At 42.6% G+C, this 24,981-nt stretch overlaps 1 protein-coding gene across 2 annotated transcripts in view; it reads left to right on the top strand.

The window, feature by feature from the left end:
• PAPSS2 (3'-phosphoadenosine 5'-phosphosulfate synthase 2) overlaps positions 1–24,981 on the top strand; it is a 49,858-nt gene that overhangs the window by 3,138 nt on the left and 21,739 nt on the right. The gene's annotated exons all lie outside the window — the stretch shown is intronic.

Below are 24,981 nucleotides of genomic sequence, written 5' to 3'. Positions count from 1 at the left end.
ATCCTCTGTGCCCGTTAGGAGACTAGCCAGATACTGAGCATATAATCTTGTGGCTGGGCTGGGGTTATATGGTTCTTTCAAGAATGTTAATAAATCAGAAACTGGTGTCAGGGCTCGGGTACAGAGAGACATCTCTGTGGCAATGCTGGAGCCCAGATTATAGTCTTATATCCTGTAGCTAGGTGATCCCGCTGTATTTTTTACATTATTTCATCAGAGTTACTCGGCTGGTAGCATATATTCTGCTTCAACTGCAATGCATTCTTGAGGAAGTACGGTAGCTAAGAGATATAAAATGACAGGAGAGTGGAAACACTGTAAGATCCTCCCTCCCGCCACTATTATCATGCTTTTCTTCATATTGTGATTGCTGCAGCCTAGGAAGCTCTCTAATCTCATTTGCTTCCTTTTTAACGTTCAGCTTCATTGTTTGACAAATTGGCACTCTTGACTTGTGTTTCCTAGGCTGTTTGAAGGTTCTCTCAAAAATCTTATTGTACACAGGACTGAAGTGACAATACAGAAGATGTAACTCTTTATTGCTCTAATATCTTTTGGGTGAGCAGTGATGGGAAAATATTTGAAATTGTTTAGGGGCAGGGGGGGAAAGCAACAACAAAGGACAGCACCAAACAGTAATGTGGCCCTGAATGTTGTCCCTGAATGTGTTCAGAAATGTAATTGAATGAATAAATACTCTCTTTTTATACCTGCATGAAGTTTGCTTCTTTTCTTTGTCTTTTTGAATCATGTTTGTAGGACCCAGACTTATAGAAAGCCTGAATAAAGATGTCATATATGCCCAGGAAACAACATAATATTTTGATGTGCCTGGGATTTTTGCAGTCCCCAAATCAGAGTGTGTACACTTTCAGACTTCACATAGCTGTTTACAAGAGAAGAGAACTACGAAGCGTGAAAGCTTGTAGCACTGTTGCCAACATAGGTTGGGTGGGTCTTATAAACCATGATTACTTTTGTCTCTAGCTGATTGTCATCTTTCAGTATATGAAAACAAAATAAAGAAGAAAGAAGCCCATTTCTCCCTAGTTGGATGTTACACTTACATAACTATTTGTTATTTTTTTTAGAACCTCATGTCCTTGGCTTAGATCTGAACTGTGCTTGTTAAGAAACAACTCCAAATGTCAGGAATGGATGTGTAGATATAGAGTTTCACTCACCAACATTAATCACAGCCAATTAGGCACATTGCATCTCACAACAGTTTAAATGCTTAACATTGTCACAGGGGACACCTCAGGGTTTGTGCAGCTGTCATGTTTTCTGGATATGTTGGTGTATTGTATCTAACAAGGGGGGAAAACCTGATGACAACAGACAAAGCAGAATTAGTGACCCCTTGCTTTTAAAAATGTTTAGAGCTGGGTGAGTGGAATGCACGCTTTTAAACAGTATTGTAGTTTGTTTGTTTTTGTCTGAAAATAAAATACCCAGTGTATTTACATATAATCTACATTGAACTGCTTGACAATTCTTGGTAATAGGAACTTTGCCAGGATATTAAAAGTTGAAACTAAGGGCTCATTGCAGCCAAAGTCCTTTCAGTACCACCAAGTCCCATTTGTTTAAGCATGGGAAATCAATGAGACTAAAAAGTGCCTAGCTTTGGGTTGGGGCTTACCTCAGCCTACTTTATGTACCCTGATCCCAGTCCTATTTACAGTGGTACCTCAGGTTAATAACTTAATTCGTTCTGGAGGTCCTTTCTTAACCTGAAACAGTTCTTAACCTGAGGTACCACTTTAGCTAATGGGGCCTCCTGCTGCCACCACTGCGTGATTTCTGTTCTCATCCTGAAGCAAAGTTCTTAACCTGAGGTACTATTTCTGGGTTAGCGGAGTCTGTAACCTGAAGCGTCTGTAACCCGAGGTACCACTGTATTGGAAAGTTAAGTCCTATTGCTTCCAGTGGAGGCTGCTCCTCCTCCTGAGTCAGTGTGCGGCATGATCTAGGGTTGCTCTACCAAATAAGTGTACAGTGGTACCTCGGGTTAAGAACTTAATTCGTTCTGGAGGTCCTTTCTTAACCTGAAACTGTACTTAACCTGAAGCACCACTTTAGCTAATGGGGCCTCCCACTGCCTCCGTGCTGCCACTGCGCGATTTCTGTTCTCATATTGAAGCAAAGTTCTTAACCTGAGGTACTATTTCTGGGTTAGCGGAGTCTGTAACCTGAAGTGTCTGTAACCTGAAGCGTCTGTAACCCAAGGTACCACTGTACTCTGGGGTTACCTGGCTTTGAACCAGCCAGCCACTGTAGCTTTGCCTGTAACAGCAGAATGATGTTCAAACACTGACAATCAGATGGTGATGTCTCTCTGCATGCTGTCAAAAGGTTTGTGTGCTGCTTTCTGCGTATCCAGCTTTTCTGAAAGGCACACAAGAATGCCACTCCCCCTTTTTCTTGGATAGTTAGAAGCCCTCATGTGCATAGGATTGCAACCTAGGACATAGGGCACCTGTTAGTTGCCTGCACCTCACTTCTGGGAGTATAGGCAGGAAATAACCGACTTCCGGGGTGGCGCCACCGGCAATGGCGGACTCCCTCTGAACTGGAGGGACTAGCTCCGCGGAAAACGGGTCTTCTCCGCTACGGCGAAGCGGGGACCCACTTAAAAATCACAGGCGGATGAAGCCTGTGACCATGGGACTCGGCGGGCACCTTTAGTGCCCCCCCAACCCGCTAAGGAACCCACTAATTGGCTCCGAAGTGAAGAGGGGGAAGTGGCGCAGTGCTGTGAGTCAACTGCTATTTCCGTGGAGCGAAGCCGCATAGCTGTTGCCGGAGAGCGCTGCCTTTTTCCTGGGACAATTTGGACTTTAAAATAAGCACCCGTGAGTACATAGACTTTGAAAAATTGGACATCAAATAAGGACTTGCGAGTAGGAAAGAATCGGACTCTAAAAATTTACTTGAATTTGGTACGGAACAGGAAGGTCTAAACAGGAAGTCATCCTTCCGTTCTTTTGTAAACAGAATAAAGCAAAGGCAATTTAAACTAGAGCTCAGGAAATCGCTTTTAAAAGATTGGATTTCACCATTTAAAATTGTGGAATCCCCCTTCGACAGTAGGAGAAGGGGGGGATCTTTTTGGACTGTTTAAAGTGACTTTAAAGTGAAGTAACTTTCCTCCGTCCTGATCCTGGAGCGGGCTGTCAGGACTGACGCGTGAAGTTCATTAACCAAAGACAAGTGTTTTTGACAGATGGCTAAAAGAAGAGAAACCTAGTGATTCCACTGTTCCCTTTCGCATTTTAAAGGATTATATATGGACAAAGTATCTTAAAAAAGGAAACTTTGTTGCAAGAATAAATAGAAGTCTTCCCCCTAGGGGGAGTCTGTGAAATTGTAACTGTGAAACTGTAACTAACTCCAGGGAGTCGACAGCTGTTACAGATTACAACCGTGGGAACAAGTATCTGACCTTGTAGGACAATGTATTCAGAAGCCTTGTTGTATGCTCTCTATAAAACAAACGATCTACTGGAACAATTACACGAGAAGGTGAATTGGATGGCGACTTCGACTAGAAATTTTGAACAGGCAGTGGGAAACTTTGAACAGACAGTGGGATTTAAATCAGGAGTGTGTCTTGACAGAACAGGAGTTTTTGACATTAAATCAGGAGTGTGTTTTGACAGAACAGGCCCAACAGGAATATGATTTTTTGGATTTGACAAATGAACTTGGAAAAAGCCATATCTGGAAAGGAAAAGTTTGGCTTGGTTTGGAAATGGGGGGCTGGATTGACCCCCCTATGCTGGGATGTTTGGACTTTTCAAATACGGCAACGGGCCGTGAGATGTTTGGGACTGTGGGGGCTCTCAATTTTGGAGGGCCTTTGAAACATGCTTTTAAATACTACATGGAATTCATTGTTGAACATGGAAAAGGGGCTGATCTGTTGAGAAGGGTTAAAAACATTGTCAAGCTGGAGTTACCACGAGCAGGAGACAAGGGAAAATACAGTTACAAGTATGAAGAAGAGCCGCGGAAGGGTCATGGAAGAGACTTGAGGGCCTCGGACATAAGGTTGCCAGGTTAATGGGCTAGATTGACAGGAATAAGGACTGACAAAACCCGGAACCAGGAGGAAGGGACGCTGGATGAAGACTGGATCTGTTTATACCTCTTTTTTCTACCATTAGAACTGTTTTATAAAATTGATGAATGATAGAAAAATGTTGGAATGAAATTACTTGGCTTTAGCAAAGATGTTTAAAGAATATTATGATTATGAGAAGTTGGTAAGGATAAGTTTTAAGTTTTAAGTTTTAAGGTTTATTTTATTATAGAAAGATAAGGTCAAGGATTTGCTGGGATAATTAATAACTAGGATACAAAGAAAGGGAGGAGGAGGAGGTCTAAGAAAGAAGGTAATGACAGTTAAGGATTTGAAAATAATGAATTTGTTTTTAAATGTTTTTAAAGTTTTGTGATTTTTGCATTCTTCTTTTTTTCTGTCAGTTTTTCTCATTTGGAATCTTTTCGTATATGGTGGGAAGGGGTTGGTTTTGTTGGAATTCTGCCTGGGTCAGAGGAATGTGCCACAGCGTGGGCACCGGCAGATATTCCTGTCGACCTCCCCGCGTCTCCACTCTGCTGATAAGCAGGCGAGGTCCGGCGATTCTTCTCAGATGTATGAGAGGAACACACCGTTCTTCCTCTCTCCCCTTTGGTGTCCCCAGGGAGGGGAAAGAAGCAGATAGAAAACTATTTACATCATTTATTTCTGCCTCTTACATCAGTACAGAGAATCATGTCTGCACTCAACAACAGCAAGAAGAAACTCCTCCCAAGTACATCCAGTACGGGTCATATGACACACACACACTGAGCTAACATCCGGTGCTCAGTACAGAATGGACTGCCCCTTTGTTCCCATGGCAACAGTCACAAACATCCTGTCTGGCTTTCCAGCCACAAGCAGCTGGCTGAGCTGCTAGAGCCTTTGCTTGCTGCAGCATTGGTGCTTTATGGTAACATACTCCCCCTAAAGTATCAATGTGTGCCGCGAGCAAAGCGTCATCCAGAGAAGAAAACAAACAGTTGTTATATTTATAACAGTCCCCTGTTGTTTCAGTTCCACCCTTGGAACTACCCGCCACTGGTTTAACCAATGTACCTCTCTGGTTGTGTGACTTCGCATTACCTTGGTTAACAACTCTCTGTTGTGCCTTTGTCTCTGACTCAGACACAGCTTCAATCTGTCCTTGGTCGTTTACAATAGCAACATATGCAAGGTTAGCAAACTCCGTTGAGTACCTCTTGGGTGGTACACCCTTCGTTGCTCTCTCAGACCTACGTAAAAGTTGCTGCTCTTCTCTGCTTTCTGGTTCAGCCTCTGAACTCTCTGGAGAACCAGTACTAAGCTTAATCAATGGTTCATCCTCCTCTTCTGAGGGTCTAGTCATTATGTGAGATTTCCTCTCAATGACTGTGACAACTGAGCTGTCTGAGCTATCGCTGTCATCATCAGTACTACTGAACTCAATAAGATCAAACTCATCATCATCATCATCATCAGAATTGTCACTTGTGGGAAATGTTTGTTCTACAACCCGCTCTCGCTCTGGAGCACTCTCTAGAAACTTTGTGAGAATCACCTGACCAGATTCAGACAAGATTACTCTGTAGAGACCCTTTTCATAACCCACAAAAATGCCTCTGGCATTCTTTACTCCACCTGGAGCTTCTGTTCTCACATGAGACCCGAAAACCTTAAAATAGGCAACAGAAGGTTTTCTATTGAACAGCTTCTCAAAAGGAGAACATCCCAACTCTGTTGAGACCTTTCTCAACCACACATGAAGATAGGACGCTAGCGATTCGGCCCAATATTCATGTGACAAATGTGAACTCAGCAATTGCGCATTCATTCCCTTTTGCAATTCTTTGTTCACTTTTACACAGACCCCCCTGTTCCACGCTTCGGTCGAAACTGCCACTTTGTGGTCTATCCCTTTTCCATCCAGGAACTTCTGAAACTTCTGTAACAGAAAAACTTGCTTGTCATCTGTGAAAAGACAATCAATGTTAGCATCATGCATACTTTTAACCTTGTCACAAAACTCCTGAAACTTTTCTAAAGTTTCTTGCGGTTTCTCCATCATATAAACCCAAGAATAATTAGTGAAACAATCCACACACAAAAGGTAATATTTTGCACCGCCTCTAGATGGTTCTAGAGGACCAATCACATCAGCATACACCCGCTGAAATGCTCTGTCGACCTTCTTGGTCTTAGTCACCTTCCTGGTGCTCACACTGGTCACACCTGCAAGAGAGATTTCGTTAGAAACAGAGGAATTACATTTCATGTAATCACTTTGATCAAAAGTCAACAAATACAGTCCATCTTTCTCTTTGGCAGTAAGAAACAGTTCTCCATCTTTGTAGATCTTGCAGCTTTTAGCATCATAGGACAGTTTCAGTCCTTTCTTTGCAATCTGCGACACGCTCAGCAGATTAAATCTCAGTTCTGGAACCAGGTAAACATCACTTATAGTCAAGTTCAGACTCTCAAGATACACAGTCCCAATTCCAGTCGCTTCCAACTCTTGACCGTTGGCCTGTTTCACAGTGAAGCTTTGCTTCTTCAACGTCGAAAACAGTCCTCTGTGCGGGCACATGTGAACCGTGGCGCCCGTGTCAATTATGAACGAGTTCCCAACATCTGGCGTGGTTCCTTTCGCCATCATAGCCTTTGCAGGTTTCACCTGGCACTTGGAACGGCTTTTGCCTGACGCCTCAGGCTTCGTAGAGCTGCTCTTTGCTCCTCTTGACTGGCGCGGCTTCTTACAGTTTCGCTGTAGATGCCCAGTCTGTCCACAATTGTAGCATCGGACAGCACTCAATGCTACTCCATGCTTCCCAGTAGCATCAGCAGTGGGGGAATTAGAACTCTGTTCTTCCCTCCCCCTGTCTTTTTCTTCCAGTGCAGCAAGTCTGTCGTGTTCATTCAGGACGACAGCACAAACTCTCTCCGCGGTCAGCTGCGCGGCCGGTAGGGAACCAAGCTGACTGGCAACAACCTTGTAGGTGCGGCTAAGGCTGTTTATCATCATGAAGCAAAACACTTCCTCCTGAAGACGGAAATTGCGTTCCACCATCTGTTGACGCAGAAACTTCATTTCTGTCAGGTGCGCTTGAACATCTCCATCAGGCGCAAGTCTCAGATTGGTCAATTTCTCAAAATACAGCAACGCTGAAGAACCAGCATCTCTCTGATGCGTTGTACGCAGCGTGTCCCATACCTCTTTCGCATTTTCTAAATGCTGAACATGCACCAACTGATCATCTGAGACACACAGAATTATAGCAGTCCTGGCCCTTACATTCTGTGACTCCCAACCTCTGGTTGGTGCTGCAGGGATGGGGTTTTCAATTACATCAAAAAGCCTCTGATTCTGCAGCAGGGCCTTCATCTTTACAGACCAAGATGAATAATTGTCATTGGTTAAGGGAGGTGGGCAAGGCAAACCTCCCCCTTTCTTGGCATCCATCTTGAAGCCAAGCCTCCAGCTCACAATGTCAAACAAACTGTAAAATCCAACAGTTGTTTTTTCCTTTCTCACGCAGCAAACTGCAAATTGTTTACGCTCTTTGCACCTGGCAGCTAAACTCAGGCTGCTATTGAAAAGTCCCTTCCAAGAGCTCGTAAACCTTGTAGCCGAAACATTCTCTGATTTTGTTTCGCTTTCCCAGGCTCACACTCAGAGTCCAGCCCCTTTGCCAGTAACTTTCCAGGACCGTTACCTAGCAACAATGCATTTCAATAGGACATCTTATCTACCACAAAAATTTGTGGAATGCAGGCTTCAGCCTTCAAGCTGCAGGCCTCTTCCTCCGGAGCTTTTGTTTTCTTTGAAACGCAGCTCCGTGAACCAGGGAATTAATCTTCCTGCGTTCACACTTTTAGCCCGAAATGCAGCATACCTTGAACTTTGTTGCTCTGGAAAACACTTCTTCTTTCCACCAGCTGTCTGTGGAGCCTCTGGCTTCTTTCAGACGCTTTTCTTCCTCCTTGGAGCAGAGGAGGACAATCCACCAGCCTCTCATGCAGATGTCCGATGAATCGCAACCATCCGAAGGCTGCCACTGTTGGAATTCTGCCTGGGTCAGAGGAATGTGCCACAGCGTGGGCACCGGCAGATATTCCTGTCGACCTCCCCGCGTCTCCACTCTGCTGATAAGCAGGCGAGGTCCGGCGATTCTTCTCAGATGTATGAGAGGAACACACCGTTCTTCCTCTCTCCCCTTTGGTGTCCCCAGGGAGGGGAAAGAAGCAGATAGAAAACTATTTACATCATTTATTTCTGCCTCTTACATCAGTACAGAGAATCATGTCTGCACTCAACAACAGCAAGAAGAAACTCCTCCCAAGTACATCCAGTACGGGTCATATGACACACACACACTGAGCTAACATCCGGTGCTCAGTACAGAATGGACTGCCCCTTTGTTCCCATGGCAACAGTCACAAACATCCTGTCTGGCTTTCCAGCCACAAGCAGCTGGCTGAGCTGCTAGAGCCTTTGCTTGCTGCAGCATTGGTGCTTTATGGTAACAGGTTTTTCCCCCCTTTTTTTCTATTTTGTCAATTATTTTTATCCTTTGTACTCTCTTCTGCTTCTATTTTATTTTTTCTCTTTTTTGTAACATTTTGAAAATCTCAATAAATATCTTTAAAAAAAAAAAAGGAAATAACCTATACTCAGACTGCCTGTGAGTTACCATTACCTCACAGTGAGCTGGGTTTAGACTTGTTATTTCCCAGGTTTCCTCTCACTTTCAGCCTCTTTCAAAATGACCACCCATGCCACCTGACCTGACTAAACCTTAAGATACTGAGCAATATAACTGGGTATCCATCTTTACTTGGTCATGCTTCCTAAATACACAGGTGCAGAATGTAAACATGGGTAATGCACAAGTTCACAGGCAAATCCTGAGTAAAAATCGGATAAGTGTTTTTAACACTTCTCCTGGATTAACAGCTCTATTTGTACAAACACTATACATAGGAAGTGTAAAGGTAAATGGTAAAGGCCCCCTAGATGATTAAGGCGAGTTAAAGGTGACTATGGGGTGTGATGCTCAACTCGCTTCAGGCCAAGGGAGCCGGCGTTTGTCCACGGACAGCTTTCTGCATAGCAAGTGTAGTCAGACAATTGCTTCCTTACATTCTGGGTGCATTTACCTGGGGAGGGGGGATACTGTTGTTCTGTTACCAGCATTACTAATATGCATTGGAATAACCACTCTGTAGTTCAGAGAATGTAGATTAGTTAGCTGTTATCATTGTTTATGTACTAATCTGCAGCGGTACCTATTTATCTACTTGCACTGGCATGCTTTCGAACTGCTCAGTTGGCAGAAGCTGGGACAGAGCAAGCGTCCCTGTAACTGGACCATCTATTGTCTGCAGACTGGCAGCAGCTCTCCAGGGTTTCAGGTAGGGGGCAATTCCCAGCCCTACGTAGAGATGCTGGAAGCTGAACATGCGACATTCTGCAGATGCTCTACCACTGAGCTGTGGCTCTTCTCCTTGCATGCAGACAAGACATATTAATATGATTGGTAATATGCAAATCATTTAAATTAATTTGTTAAAATCCAGGAAATTGGTCACCTAAACACTGTTAACTAGTTCACAATCTTATTTTTCAAAATCGTAACAGTTTCATTGTGGATTAATGTTCTACGTAGGAGTCACCAGGATGGATGAGACTCTTACTCTGCCCTCTAGAAATTCCTTAGATGAATGTTATATAACAGCTCTGTAATACATATAAGTGAAATAATCTTGCAGGACATGAGTGGATAAGCTGTCAACCTTATGGACTTGCTGCCATAATAAATGTTAACTTGATAACCTTGTTGGCAGCCTGGAAGTTAAAGGACAATACACTTGGCGAGTGAATGATTTTCTCACATTGGGAGCAGAGTCTGAAGGCCACTCATGGCTGACATGTACTGGCAAGGCAGACTGAATCAAGCTCATAAATCTGTCAATGTACACTTCAGGACTGTGAGCTAATAAACCTTGGGTTTAAAACTTGTTTAAAATTTTCAATACAGAGGTCAATGAAGGAATCGACCTAGAAGTAAGAATTGCATTCTGCTTTGCTATTCCTTTTTAAAAACGGGGGGGGACCCCAAAACCTGAAATTTAACTTACGTTTACTCTGCTTCTAGCTATTCAGCTTGCTCCATAGTAGACTGATTGATTCCAATGGATCTTATTTTAAAGCAAACATGTTGTAGATTGAGACCCAGGACTGCTGTCCTCAAATGACATGCTCTAGATAACTCAATTATTTTAAGAGTTGTGCTATCCCTGTTTTAAATCAAAACCTTGAGAACCATAAGGTATGGTTTGCTGCTCATCTGGGATTACTCCGAGAGAGAAATGTGAACTTGTGCTTTGGTGCTCTTTTTGAGCTGGGGAAATACTACAGAATGCAGAAATGGTGAGCAGCTAGGCAGGGGAAGAAATGACTTGTGGGAACTGGGTGGGTTTTCAACAGTATTTGAAAGGCTGCTTCAGACAGCAATGCATTTAATTTTTTTACTGATAATTGACACATAATCACATAAACCGACTTTAGCAAATTTTAGAAGAGTGGATGCATGCTCAGACAACAATGAAATCAACAGAGTGTGCATAAGATGACGGTTTACAGTAATATTTACGTCCTTTTTGGCAGCAAAACCATGTTGCATTGCTTTTGTTGTTCTTCCACATTAATTGTGCTGTTTCCTAGTCACTACTCATTAGGGGAGTTCTTTGGCTGGAAATAAATCATTAGAGAGAGATCCTCATGGGACTTGTCATAGTCCAAAGGATGCAAAATCTGGTTAGCTTATGCTGTGTGCTCAGTTGTATGTGTCCTGTGCCAAGATGTGTTAGAAAACTGCAAGGTGTAATCATGGCAAGGCCGTTGTAGATTAGGTCAACGTATGACTGTGTGTCTTTCATTGTAATAATTCCACATTCTTTCTTCCTACTGGTAAAAGCCCGTTTGGAATCCAGAAATCTGCAGTGATTAATCTTCATTACTATTTTGTACCTTATTTTGCACATGACACTTTATATACGCTAAAACAGCTCAAATAAGGCCATACGGAACCGTTTCCTTGGAATTAAAGAATGAGACATGCCCAACATTCCAAACAGCAGAATTGTTGTACTTCAAATAATGTGCTTAAAAACTATTCTGTACAGATAGTTAGTGTTACTGCCTTGCTAACTAGGTTTTGAAAGTATTGCCACACAAAGACACGTTAGTTATTTCTGGAATGTGAGGGACCTTAAGAGAGAATTATAGTCAGTTTTTAAAAGTTTTCAAAAGTTTCCAAGCCTGGTCAACTAGACAGAATTCTTGGTCTCCCCAAGTTATCGGAGGAGTAGCTAATTACATGTTTGAATGATCATCAAAAGTATTTGGCTTTTGTACAGCAGGCCTATGAGTAGAAATGACTGGTGTTTTGAAGTCACCACCCACTCTATTCCCTTGGCAAAAAAAGGCAAATTAGCGACTAGATGGTAGTTGTTCATTACCAAAGGTTCTAAATTTGGCTGTTTAAGGAGTGGTCTCACTGTCACCTCCTTGAGGTAGGAAAAAACCATTCCCTCTCTCAAAGTGGCATTAACAACCCAGTCCCCCAAATCTCAAAATGAAGTGCAAGGGTCAAGCAAGGAAGTTGTAGGTCTTAAAACTCCAAGCAGTTTGTCCAGATCTTCATGCAAAACAAGCTAAAAATCATCTGTCCTACAAGCGGAAGATAGTATCCTGGTCCCATCCATCTCTGAAATTGGACAGAATTCTACAGCTTTTATTTCAGTCTAGTAGATCTTGATTACAGGTACACATGCAGGGCCTCTGAGGCTTCTCTCAAGGCCCAGGCAGATTCATAGGAGTGCAGGCAGCCCTTCAGAGAACCTGGTCCCTTTAAAAGTCCATACCAGCACTGTAACTTCAAACAAAAAATGTATGGGCATCCAATGCAGCTGGTATATTTTATGTGTAGCTGTGAGAAACTGGGTCATAAAGTTTTTTGTACAGTTCTCCTGTGATCCCCATTTATGTGTTAGAGGTGTAAACATTGTGATGCTGTGGAAATTAAGGTTTAAGACTTTGTTGCCATGTGAAAACTTTAATTTGGTTCCAGATTATACAAAGCAGACTTATCCAGTGGAGACCAAAAAAGGAAATTACTTTTCCCCCAGAAGATAAGAGTTACACTAGGGATTCTTATTTTCATAACAGAAACTCCCTCAAGTAGAAAAATAACTATTTCTTCCCTACTGCTCTCCTTTATTATGTTATTCTCTGTCACAAACACCTAGTTTCTTCTCAGGCACCATAGGTTAATAGGTTGATGGAGGGCTTAGGTGCTTAATGAAAACATTTCACCCACATATATCACTAAGTATAGAATGCCAATGTAATGTTACGGAAGAGGATGGGATCTGCTTTCTGTTGATGAGGTGGTTTTGAGGGATAGTTCTCTAATCTTTGCAAACTTAAAGGCTTGCAGCAGCAGCAATGCTGAGAGTGGTCAAGTTAGAATTCATGCCTTTTGCTTGCCAACTGTCCAAGAGTCGTGGCAGGTGTCAGAAAATAAATGGATCAACATACTACACACAGAAAGAGACAGACAGAATTATAGCTGTCCATTAACAATCGAGTTGCAAACACAACTCACTAGATACAAAGTGCACGAAACCAAGGCCGCTCAGAAAACACAAATCGAGTAAGATACACAGAGTACATCTGCACCAATAAAAAGATACTAGACAGGAAGAGAAACAAGCTGTTACAACTGATCCACAAATAACAGTTCAGTAGTCCAGCTGCTATCAGTATGGGAGGCAGGATCAGCAAGCTAGCCTATTTCATTTAAAACTTTGGTCGTGAATGTAAACAGTGCTTGAAATACATTCTCATGTATATATTCAGGGGAGAAGAGTTTCATTTCCCAAACCATTAAGAACTCAGAAGACTGGTGATCTAGGGCTGCAGAAAGGTTATGCAACACAAGTGAATGTTTTCTTTTCTTTTCTAGTTTATTTTTGGCGAAAGAAAGGCATTTTGTTGGATTCAATGAGCAACTCTAGAGCCAAGTAACATCTGTTTGTTATAACAGAAGTTTTCTGCCATTCTCCCCACCATCACCTCTCTTGTGCTTTATTTCTTGGCCCTAAGTCTGGAGCTTCCTGAGATCTTCTAACCAGTTTTGGACATTATAATACTGTATAATAGTTGTATGTCTGCAACCCTTTTGAAGAGTTATAGCTACAAAGAGCAACAAGCAAGCAAGGAAGCCATTTCTTTACATTCCACCTTACTGGCTGCTTTAAGACTGTACTGTGACGTTTACAGGTTATCATTCAAAGGGAAGTGGCTTTTTAATAGTTAAGAATAGAGCACGTGCAGTAAGACCTTAGACTGGAGTGTGCAAATAATTGCATTGTCAGAACATCCTAATGCCTCGTTTGTACCAATACATTGATGCAAATATTTAGACCTGATGTTAGCATAACTTTGAATTCCTGCATGAGTACGGCAGGACTATGGCAAATATAATTTCTTTTGTTTGTTTATACACATGGCTTCTCCCAAAGAATAAGGGGAAACACACTTTATCCCTCGCAGAGCTACAATTCCAAGTACCCTGAGCAAACTAGAGTTCCCAGGATTCTTTGGGGGAAGCTATGTGCATTGGATGTTTGGTGTGAATACGACCTGCATCCCACCCCTTGCTTCTCATTACTTAATCTGATTTGCCTTGGGGCAAGTTTCTTCCTTGTTTCTTAACAGTGGTAAAATGTTACTTCAGCAAATATGTTAAGTATGTTAAATACTAACTTGGGTTCCTCTCTCAATCAGAATTTGAACGCCAGAGTTTAACACCTGAAATATTTCTAGACTGAGGTCAAAGAGACTGCAATTCTACAATGGCTTATCAAAGAACATTTTATGGATAAGAGCAATTACTTTAAACAAACACAATGTTCTTGTATTATTGCAGAAATTAAGTACATTGCATTAGCTGAACATCTTGAGCTGAAACCATAATGTTAAAAAAAGGGAGATTTATAATGTGTCGTGAATGGTATGAATATTTAGATAAGGTTGCACGAAATGTCATAAGGTTGGCCAGTAACTACATTATAAATTTGCTCTGCACATTTCAAGAAATCACAGATACTAAAAAAGTAATAATAGTGAAATGTTAACATCCAACACAGCAATAAAGTGATTTTACTGCAATTGTACATGATGGATTTTTTCCCCTTGACATTTTTTCCTCAAGTGTGTTTACTTCCAAGCTGTGATATATAATGCCATTAATTTACACAGCATTGGTGAAATACAGCTGGTTTATTTCTAGTTAGTAGAGATTTTGTAGCCTTGTAAAGCAAAATAAACATTGTCTAAAATATACGACACTCCATTTTGCTTTAGAATTTTGTTTCAGTATATCTTTCAGGTCCAGTATGCATCTCAATATGGAAAGCAGATTTTTAAATTTATTTATTCAGCACTTTAATGTGTAAAATACTTGCCTTAGGTTGACTTTAACGCTATCTGCTTTGTTGAGCAGCACTGGGTTGTCAAGTTTGATTATGCACACACACGGAGAGCCAGCTGCTATAGAGGCATTCAGGAGACTGATATTAATATTAACTTTTCAGATAAAAAGTATTATTTCATCCAATCCTTTTTTCTTCGCTTTAGCCACCTGGACCCTCACAGCACCAGTCTGACTTCAGGCACTTCCTTTCTCTCCTTCTTTAGATGATCAGCCCTGTTAACTGATCTGTCTGGCGGGGCTAACGTCATGCACAGCAACAGGAGTGCCGGTTAGCTTTGTGGACTTTGTTGTTTAGTCGTTTAGTTGTGTCCGACTCTTCGTGACCCCATGGACCAGAGCACGCCAGGCACTCCTGTCTTCCACTGCCTCCCTCAATTTAGTCAAATTCATGCGGGTAGCTTCGAGAACACTGTCCAACCATCTCGTCCTCTGTTGTTCCCTTCTCCTTGTGCCCTCCATCTTTCCCAACATCAGGGTCTTTTCCAGGGAGTCTTCTCTTCTCATGAGGTGGCCAAAGTATTAGAGCCTCAGCTTCACGATCTGTTCTTCCAGTGAACACTCAGGGCTGATTTCCTTCAGAATGGATAGGTTTGATCTTCTTGCAGTCCATGGGACTCTCAAGGGTCTCCTCCAGCACCATAATTCAAAAGCATCAATTCTTTGGCGATCAGCCTTCTTTATGGTCCAGCTCTCACTTCCATACATCACTACTGGGAAAACCATAGCTTTAACTATACGGACCTTTGTTGGCAAGGGGATTCCTTATTGTGAACCTCCCTGAGATCTATGGTTATAGGGCAGTATACAAATTTAACAAATGAATAAATAAAAATTCTTGAGCTGGAGGTCATATGTTTTTAGCAGGAAAATGGAGAAGAATGAAATTTCCCCAACCTTATCAAGAGCTATGTTTTGGTTCATCAGAATGGTTTTGAAGCTTGCATTAACTTGAGAACAACTATGTTTCAATATGACTCCTTAAAAGTGGGAGACATTCTGTTTTTAATCTTGGGTTTATCAGTTTTAGATAAGCTTTGCAGTTAACACAGATGATTGTGTTATGATCTATGATGATGAAGATTATCTTGCTTATCTTGAACCAGTGCAGCAGTAACAAAGGTAATGTTCTTTTATGGTTCCCCCTTGGACAGAAGGGACTTGAGTTGAGTCCCAGGTTCATTTAAGGTAGTGAAGAAGAGAGGGGAATGGCCATATGGAGCATGTGATTTGCATACAAAAGGTTGCGGGTTTGGTCCTCCACATCTTTGGGTCTGGCTGGGAAAGATGCCTGATGGAGCAGTGTAGATAATATTGATCTAGATGGAGTGACAGTTGGATTTGGTGCAAGGCAGCTGCTTAAGGTATGTTGTGTGCTCTGAAATAGTACCTAAGCATTTTCTACTTTCACATATATGCAAAGTCTAGAAAGCCCACATACTATGTCCTGCTACAACTTTGAGGTAGTAACTTAAAACAGGAACTTTAAACCTGCTCTTCCATTGCTACAGTATAGTACATGCGCTTGGAGCTCATTATTTGTGGAAAATTGGTCACTATCAACTTAAGCCCAGTGGGATCTAAATATGATGAATTTGCTCAGGATTCAGCTTTGGTTGTCCTTCAGTGTTATGGATCCTTCCATAGCAATTTGGATATGTTTATAGTTTGCCTGTGTTGTGCAAATTTCATGTTGCTTGCCATAGGCAACCCATCCTTACTCTGAATACAAAGCTCCTTTTTGCCTGCTGTTGTAGATGCTTAGACAGGATTTTATATGTGAATTTAAGCTAGGATAAGGTAGTCTAGGGTTAAACTTTTGCTCTGCCTGAGGAATATGGCTGGTAATGGCATTTGGAAAGGCAGGGCAGTTGTTCAGGGCCGATGGTTGTTTGAAGGGCTCATCAAGCTGAACCATAGCTATGGCGTAATTATCCACCCTCTTCAGTTCCTGTGCTCAGAAGATCAGGAAGAAGTGAATTGAGAAGTGTGCAGATGATAAACTCTCTCCTTGAGGGATGGAGAAATAGCCACTTTATTGTCTAGGGCTTCACACAAAAAATGGGAAATGGCCTTAGTGGTCAGCAAGCTGTTGTAAAACCAGGACCTTGGCTATTGCGTGATCTTTGCATGTGTTTTAAAGGAAATGACAATGGAAGAAAAGTGTGTCTAATACAATATAAAAAGACTCATACACAGGCACTGGCTGATCTTGGAAGGAACAAAACATTCAAGTGCATTTCCCATTTTTTATTCATGTGCATTGGCCCTTTTGATTGTTTTGTAGAAACTTGCATTCACTTTGCTTTGGGGGAAATGTATGCAATGAGATTTATTCCACCTTTTCCACCTATGTTTCATATTTGCTTAACTTTTTTTTTACCTAGTCACTTTCATTAAAAGAGTACCATGAAAGTAATTATTCTGTCAAACTGAGGAACCCTAAAGGTTACTTGGAGTAGCTTATTAACTTGAAAATAAGAGACGGTCTGTCAAAAAATCCTCCCTGTAGGTCCCATCAACCCCCATGGGCTGCTCTATTGGGTCCCCCAACCTTTAAGAGCACATTTTGGGATGGGGGGGGGAGGACTGTAGGAGCAAGTGGAAGAAGGGAAAATTCGATTGCATGAGCAGGTTTGCTCCTGCAACATTGGATTTCCCTCTATATTATTGTCACAACATAGGATCGGAAATCAGTTGATCTAGTTTTTCACTAGATTGTGGAACTAATGCTAAGTGGAACCCTTCAATTTGCTGGACTAATGAACAGACATTATTGTCTAGCTGCCATTTCAACTCGAGTCCATTTAATTAAAAGCAGTGTTTAGAGTAACTTTGGTGGCAGTTCTCAAAAGCAGCCACAGTGAACAAAAGCAACTTCAGCATTGCAGTTGGATTTTTATTTTTGCAATTCTCTTTTAAAAAATAAAATAAAAATGCACGAACCTCATGTGTAACTTTTGGTGTTCTGTCTTGTTTATTTGCTGTATCATCTTCCACTACCTTAAATGTTTTCACTGGTCTCTCAGGCTAGCAGGGTCACTCTGGATGTATTGTCCAGCTCATGGGTAATAATTCCTAGGCGTCTGGCAAAACTTACTTTTCAAGCCTTTTACACAAATTTCATCAGTTTACAGAAATGACTCAAAATAATCAATTCATTTCAACACTGAGAGGAAAATAGTGTGATATACAGTATATGAACTGTGTGTTTACAATGCAGCAGGATGGTGTGTTAACTTCTACAAACTTTAAAGATTCTGTTTTGCAAGTTTTTCTTGTGTGCTTTAAAATCTTATTTATGTGCAGTTGCCCTTCCTGTGTTGGAAAATGGGCATTGCACACATTCCCATTTACCCAAGGGCACACATATTTACATTTCACTAGGACTGGAGCTATACTGCTGCTGTGATGAATACTCAGGGAGGGGATGGAAAAACCATACAGCTAGAAAATACAAAAATGGCATAAAAATGACAGGCATTTTCCCCAGCATCCCTAGAAACGCTGCCAATGGACCAGTCAAGAACTGTGCCAGCAATGACACCCAATGCTGCTCACACATTGAGAGAGCCAACACAATGTGATAAGGATATACCCCCAGCCCACATCCCTGCACCACCATATACACAACATGCAAGACAATCCTGCAGTGCCCCAGTTTCATCGGCCCTACAGACTCAGCCCGTAACAAGTCTGCTGTTGCCAAACCCCAAGCATCCCTTCAGACAGTGGTCTGAAGCCCCCTTATGCTCCTTCCAAGCACTGCTTTATGAGCCCAACATGCAAAGGGGAGGAAGGACAGCCTGTACAATGCAGCACCCATGCAGCTCCCCCGGGGCAGAGTACACACAGTCCTGCCTGGCACCCCCAGTTGTTGGGAGCGGCATAGAGTTTGGTATGGCGTATTTGTACCTGGAGTCTCGAGCTGAGGTGCTTTAGAGCTGTAGGCAGAGAAGTGTAGCAGTGAGCTCAAGTTCTGAGGTGTGTTCTGAAGACAGACTGTTCTGTGCAAAGGTATCCCTTTTTTGTGCGAAGTGCCCTTTCTCCGGGTTTCCATCACCAGAGTTCTGCTGTGCAAGGGTCTAATTGTGCAGAAGATGGGGCCAGAGATATACAGCTCCATGCCACGTGCCATAATATCAGAGAAGTGGTCTCACCATTGTGGGGCTTGCATACTTGTTGTAATGTGTTTTCATAGGGTGCATGTGGAGTTACACGATAATCTAGGCTCTGCCATGGTGACGTGAGCAGATCTGTTGACAGAGTACTGCTTTGTTTTTGGTTTTTTTAAAAAACCCTCATGTTGACTTTATGGGGGGGGGGGGATTTCTTGCACCAGATTTGGGGTTGGTATAAAGTTGTGCCATCCATGGGGTTGTGGCCATTGATTTAAAGGGGTTTGCTGCCATTATGCTTTTCCCATGATGGCCCCATTCCACCATCTTGCCAGAGTGCTTCTCCCAATGTCACTGCACCTGTGCCCACATGCTGCCTGCAACTCCCATAATCCTTGGCCACTGGCCACGTTGGCAGGATTGATGGGAGTTGTAGTCCCACAACATAAGGAGGGCACCGTATTAGTTAGCCCTGCTGCACCCTTTTAGCTTGTGGAACTTCAGAACAAATTTGCGCTCTGCCTCAAATGATTAAGGATCTCTTGAAAAATCTCCACTTGTAAAGTGACGATTTACAGTCGAAAGATTATTGCTTCCTTCATTTCGCTATAATTTACCATGACTATAAATTACTTCCTTAATTTATTAGTAATAGAAGGGGGAAAGGTTGTATTTTATTATATGTTACTATGGAAAATGAGTTATAAATTTGTTAATGAAACTGCTGACTCATTGCTGCAGGAGGACAAAACAGTGTGGATTTCTTTTGTCTATGTGATTGAAACACATTGTTTTTCTCTGTTTTGGGAAGACTATCCATAAGGTTTGTCATACTTTGTAACAAATCTTGAAACTGCCACTTTCTCCTTGTCACATTTTAGCAATGTTTTAGCCAAATCAATAAAACCAATATGAAATATCCACTTTGTCACAGCTTTGTGATTCCTTTCTTTCCCCTCAATGGGTGGCATATTCCTGATGGGTCCCTGAAGTATGGATAATTACTCATTTAGTGAACAGAAACACAGTGACATATAAGGTAAAGGTAAAGGTAAAGGGACCCCTGACCATTAGGTCCAGTCATGACCGACTCTGGGGTTGCGTGCTCATCTCGCTCTATAGGCCGAGGGAACCAGCGTTTGTCCGCAGACAGCTTCCGGGTCATGTGGCCAGCATGACTAAGCTGCTTCTGGCTAACCAGAGCAGCACACAGAAACGCCGTTTACCTTCCTGCCGGAGCGGTACCTATTTATCTACTTGCAGTTTTATGTGCTTTCAAATTGCTAGGTTGGCAAGAGCAGGGACCGAGCAACGGGAGCTCACCCCGTCACGGGGATTCGAACTGCCGACCTTCTGATCGGCAAGTCCTAGGCTGTGTGGTTTAACCCACAGCGCCACCCATGTCCCTAGTGACATATAAACACCTATATAAATACAGTCGTACCTTGGAGGTTGAACGGAATCCATTCTGGAACTCTGTTCGACTTCCAAAACCAAGACGCAGCTTCGGATTGGCTGCAGGAAGCTCCTGCTGCCAATCGGAAGCCGCGGAACCTGCGTCAGACATTTGGGTTCCAAAGAATATTGGCAAACTGGAACATTCACTCCTGGGTTTGCGGTGTTCGGGAGCCAAAACGTTTGACTTGCAAGGCGTTTGACTGTATATTCTTAATTGGTTCTGATTATGCCTCATTGTAACAGCACTTGCAGTTCCACAGACAGAAAGATCTAGGTATATTAAAATGAGCTTTATGTGCTGCATTTTATGTTGAATGATACATGAAAGCTTGGTTTCTTAACAGCTAGAGTATTGTTGGGCTAGCAGCTGAGGAGGAAATTTTTTGTCAGTTCAGAGACCTTGGCATTTTGGTCTGTCTGTCTCCAAGCTGAATGGCTGCTTGTTTGAGGTAACTAGGTTGTCTTTGTGGATCTCCTTGGGAGAAAAAAAACCTTCTGTGTTACATATCCCAGTAGAGGCGAAAGACTGGGGTACTAGTGCCAAAATTAACAGGAACAAAGTGCTAAGATTGTACCAGTGGGCAAAAGTGGTTTCTCTCAAGTTTGCTCAAAGAGCACTGAATGAAAAATGAGATTCTGAAAGAGCAATTGCTCTGGCACTGGTGGGTAACTATAGCTGAGGCCATGGAATAAATGAGTATTTATGTAGGAGATTCTGTACCCCCATGTCAGACTGCTGCTTTTTAGGCTACAAGGAAGCCTTTTTGGCACTGGAGACACTGAGGACTAAGGCTGGACTCAGGAATACCCTGCTCAATCATGCACTATGCAGGAGTGAATGAGGACAGCGTGTACACAAACTGTAGAGTTCCTAAAGGAACATCTTGTTCAGTGGCCTGCCTATTCTGAGGGAGGATGCCCTGCTATCTAAAATATTCCCTGAATATGCATTTCCACCATTTCCCTGAAAAACCTCAAAAGGTACAAGGTGTACAACTGTTAGTGACTTGCTACTGTAACAAGCTGCTCTGTTTTAAACTTTATTCTTTAAAGTTTAACTTTAACCTAGATCCCTGGCTGTCAGCTAGCTTTCTTGGAAGACCACTTTAAGAACTGAATGAGGGGTTATAGCTCATCTCCTCACCTCCATTGGCTTCCTAAGTGGGCCTGCTGGCAAGTTCAGTTCCCACACTTATTTCACATTATTTTGGGGCCTACATCGGCACTTGAGGGAGCAAGTTTTGCCTCATAGCGGGGCAGATTTGGCCCAGGAGTCTCCAGTTGCTGACTCTTAATTCTATTCAGGATAAAGTTGTTTTCATCACATTCCTTGGGGACGCAGATAAACAGTTTCCTTTCTGTTGTTCTTTTTAAAAATATTTCAAAATGTATGCTCTCTCTCTGTGTTGCAGGGAGTGATCACGCCTGCTGTCCTTGCCCTCTTCCAAAGGCTGATTACCTGTGGTTTTTCCAAATGTCTTTCATGCAGGGGCAAAACTAGGCTTTATTTCACCCAGGTCAAAGACCCAGTTTGTCACCTCCCATGTGCATTTGCACACACACGCACAGGCTGGGAGCTTCATGGTGCAGCTTCACCATGGGCAAAACCCCCCCCCACTAGTGCCACACACCCCAGCTATGGCGAAAAACAAAAGGATGCCATCAGGAAGTTATGGGGCCTATTCTGAGTTATGGGACATGCGCTGATTGAAAACAAAGCACTAAGACTGCCCCAAACCCTTGCAGCTGCAAACAGGATCGACAGCAGGGACACATTTAACCCCCTCAATGCCATCAGCAGCACAAATCATCATGAATGCGCACTAAGGGGGGAGGTCTAGAGAGGCTCTGAACCTGCACTCTGCCCTTGAGAGCCAGCGTGGTGTAGTGGTTCGGAGCGGTAGTCTCGTTATCTGGGGAACCGGGTTCGCGTCTCCGCTCCTCCACATGCAGCTGCTGGGTGACCTTGGGCCAGTCACACTTCTCTGAAGTCTCTCAGCCCCACTCACCTCACAGAGTGTTTGTTGTGGGGGAGGAAGGGAAAGGAGAATGTTAGGCGCTTTGAGACTCCTTAAAGGGAGTGAAAGGTGGGATATCAAATCCAAACTCCTCTTCTTCTTCTCTTGTTGCTGGTGCTATGTAAGTAACACAAGCAAGTTTTGACGGGAAGCAGGTGTTCCCTTTGCCTCTTAATAACAGTCTTGCTGGTTTCAGCTACCTTTGCTCCACCTTGGTTCTTCTGCAGATGCTCTCAGGCTCTAATTCTGTCCCTGCTGGGACTTGTGCCCAGCACCAACACTGGCTAGGTTGAGAGTGTGAATGCTGAAATTGACAAAGAACAGAAACTGTATGTTATTATTACTTTGGAAGAAATCTCTGTATCACGATAGGATGCCAGTGGGACGCAGGTTGCACTGTGGTCTAAATCACTGAGCCTCTTGGGCTTGCCTATCAGAAGGTTGGCGGTTCGAATCCCCACAACGGAGTGAGCTCTCGTTGCTCGGTCCCAGCTCCTGCCGACCCAGCAGTTCAAAAGCACACCAGTGCAAGTAGATAAATAGGTACCACTGTGGCAGGAAGGTAAACGATGTTTCTGTGCACTCTGGTTTCTGTCACAGTGTTCCGTTATGCCAGAAGTGGTTTAGTCATGCTGGCCACATGACCTGGAAAGCTGTGGACAAATTCTGGTTCCCTCGGCCTGAAAGCCAGATGAGCACCACAACCCCATAGTTGCCTTTGACTGGACTTAACTGTCCAGGGGTCCTTTACCTTTACCTAGGATGCCGTAGTAGGTACAAGCATGTTGCATGTTAATTTGGAGGGTTTTTTTGTCACTGAAACAGGATTTTCAAAAGTATCAGCATTCCCAACACCACTTGCCTTGCACATTAGCAGTGTTATAGTTTGAAGCCTAGGAAGTGGGTGAGTAGTTCGTAGTCTGCAGTTTGCATACTGCTTCATGCTTTCTAGATTGGTTGCTTCATCTGGGATGCAGATGTGTTGTGAAAAACCAACGCTGTCACTCTCTCTTTGAAGACTTGGGACTTCAACGGCATTGTAAATGTACATGTTTCTCTAGAATATATTTGCATTAGATTGATAAGGTCTATGAATAATTGTGATTTCTTTTAGATCAGAAAGATAGATTTCAGTTATATGTACAGTACTGGTAAAGACAGCTTTCCGCGTTTGTCAAATTTTAATAAACATTTCTCCCCCAACAGTGCAGATATATTCTGCTTACAACTTGTAGCACAAAAGCATAGCAACATTATGCTTATATTATAGAGTTGCAATCTTCTTCTAGGAATCATTCGCAAATGTCTGATATATATACAGAGAGTTTTGATGACGACATTTTTGGCTGTACTCTAGTTGTTGCTGTTTACATTTCTGAATGGTTGTGGATTAAGGCGGTATGTCCTGGTGAACAATCAGACCTTGTATAGCCCACTTTCAACCAGTGTTAGAAACTGAGATATGAAAGCTAGGAGCTAAATGGCATCTTAAGCTTAGGTTATGGGTGCAACAACGGAATGTCTAGGCACATTTTTTTAATAAGAATACCAAGCTGAAAATGAATGAACTACAGCTAAAATACTATGTTCATTTTTCACATGGTCTAGTCCTTCTCCTGCCCACCCCCCCTAATATTCTTAAGAGGGTCTCTTCTCCAGTCTTCAGAGAGTGGCTGAAAGTGGGGAGGCAGAAAAAGCTCCTCCTTTCCTTCCACTCTGCAGTTTTAATCTGAAATCTTAAGCACAGTACTGCACCCAGAGCTCAGAAACTGCTCGCGTTAATGAAATTCCCAGTCGCAAAATGCACCTAGAACAATGGGAGTTTCGAACACTGCTTTCGACCCATCTGATTTTTTAAAAAGGTTCATAAGGTTGCTTGATTGTAATAATATGAAACTTATGCATATTGAAACACCAGGAGATTTGTTGGGAGTGATGAATGAGATTGTGGATTTACTCTGCACAAAACACAGTTGCCAGGGACTTTTGTCTCTTTAAGAATGATTCAGCTAAAAGGCGAAGAAAGAACAGGTCAAAAGGGAGTTTGGGCCCATGCTGGTATTTCCTGCAAGCTAAATAATTCCAGCAGGGTACAGAGCTAAACAAACCTTGAACGTTTCTAGAGTTTATAAAGACAAGCTTCTTACTTGGGACTCCGTGGTGATAAAGGAAAAAGGATTTTAGTTGGAATTTTATAGAGTTTTGGGAGATGCTATAGTGAAGATTCAAAGAGTGCGATAGGCAAAGTCCTCCTTTCAAATCTCTCTTCAATGTAATAAGGAAGCTTCTGTCTGTGACTCTTAGGCTGTGTACACGCCATACATTTAAACCACACACCTTGCCACATCAAAACTTGAGAAATTTAGTTTAAGGTGCTGGGAAATGTAACTTTGTAAACTACAGTTCCTAGAAATCTTCGGGGTGGAAATGTGCTTTAAATGTATCGGCAGCCTTAGTCCCTGATTCTGCGGTATGGGAATCAAAATATGGGGGATGTTGACTTCCAGGATTGTTGTAAGACTTACTGAGATAAGGAAGGGTTGTCCAATGGTGACCTTTAAGTTAACTGAAAGGACTTCTGCTTGTGCATGGCTGAGAACCTGGTTTTCACTGATTCCAACCCCTTGCCCTGCTCAGCCACCTGCGCCCCAGCCCAAAAGCTGCTCCTGAGGATTGAGGGGTGCTCCCAAACAGTATGGGATATAGCACAGTGGTTCAGTGTATAGTGTCCTCTCTCGCATGAACAGAAGTACGTTCTG

The sequence above is a fragment of the Podarcis pityusensis genome (assembly GCF_964106645.2).
Source record: "Podarcis pityusensis genome assembly, chromosome: 5".
NCBI lineage: Eukaryota > Metazoa > Chordata > Lepidosauria > Squamata > Lacertidae > Podarcis > Podarcis pityusensis.
The sequence above is the reverse complement of the archived record's forward strand: the minus strand, read 5'-3'. Positions and strand labels throughout refer to the sequence as shown.